We start from the raw sequence: 1187 nt of genomic DNA, 5'->3' as shown, positions 1-1187 counted from the left end.
GTACATTGACAGAGGCCAGAGGCTCAAGCCAGATCCAAATGAGGACAGGCAATGAGGGATATCACTGCTGATGTCTCATATATCTTGGTTGAAAGCAGAGAATGCTAGAAAGATGTTTACCCATACTTTATTGACTATACCAATGCTTTTGACTGTGTGGATAACACTGAGAAGAATGGGTTTTACAGAACACTTCATGTACTCAGGAGGAACCTTTACATAGACAAAGGCAGTCATTCAAAGATAACAGGGTTACACAAAATGATTTAAAATTAGTAAAGCTTTTTTCCAGGGTTGAATTCTTTTACCATACTTATCCAATCTGTATGCTGAGCACATAATCTGAAATTATATGAAGAATAATGGGGTATCAGGTTTGGAGAAAGACTCATTAACAACTTGTACTATGCAGATGGCACAACCTTGCTTTCTGAAACTGAAGGGGACTTAAATTACTTACTGATGAAGTTCAAAGACCACAGCCTTCAGTATGGAATTCGCCACAATGTAAAGAAAATAAAAATCCTCACCCCTGGACCAATAAATAACATCAAGATAAATGGAGAAAAGATTGAAGTTGCCAAAGACTTTATTTTGCTTGGATCCACTATCAACACTCCTGAAAGCAGCAGTCAAGAAATCAAATGACATATTAGGCAGATCAGGTACACAAAACTTCTTGAAAGTGTTTGAGGAGTAAGGTGTGCCTGACCCAAGCCATGGTATTTTAATAGCTTCATGTTGTTCTTCTTAGGTACCATCAAGTCAGTACTAACTCATAGTGATCCTATCCTGCACCAACCTCACAATTGTTACTCCTGAGCCCACTGCTGCTACTACTGTGCAAATCTATCTCCTTAGGGTGTTACTCTTTTTCTCTAGCCCTCCTTTTTACCAAACATGATATCTTTCTCCAGCAACTGGTCCCTCCTGACCATATGTCCAAAGTATGAGAGACAAAGTCTAGCCATCACTGTGGCTGTACTTCTTCCAACACATGTGTTTGTTTTTTGGCAGTCCATGATACTTTTAATATTCTCCTCCAATACCATAATTCAAATGCATCAATTCTTCTACGATCATCCTTATTCATTCTCCAACTTTCGCATGCATATGTTGTTGTTGTTGTTGTCAGGTGCCATCGAGTCAGAACCGACTTATAGTGACCCCATGCACAGCAGAACGAA

At 39.3% G+C, this 1187-nt stretch overlaps 1 protein-coding gene across 1 annotated transcript in view; it reads right to left on the bottom strand.

Moving 5' to 3' along the window:
- Positions 1-1187, bottom strand: part of DNAH5 (dynein, axonemal, heavy chain 5) — a 408072-nt gene that overhangs the window by 373790 nt on the left and 33095 nt on the right. The window lies entirely within an intron of this gene.

The sequence above is a fragment of the Chrysochloris asiatica genome, unplaced genomic scaffold (genome assembly GCF_000296735.1).
Source record: "Chrysochloris asiatica unplaced genomic scaffold, ChrAsi1.0 scaffold00264, whole genome shotgun sequence".
NCBI lineage: Eukaryota > Metazoa > Chordata > Mammalia > Afrosoricida > Chrysochloridae > Chrysochloris > Chrysochloris asiatica.
The sequence above is the reverse complement of the archived record's forward strand: the minus strand, read 5'-3'. Positions and strand labels throughout refer to the sequence as shown.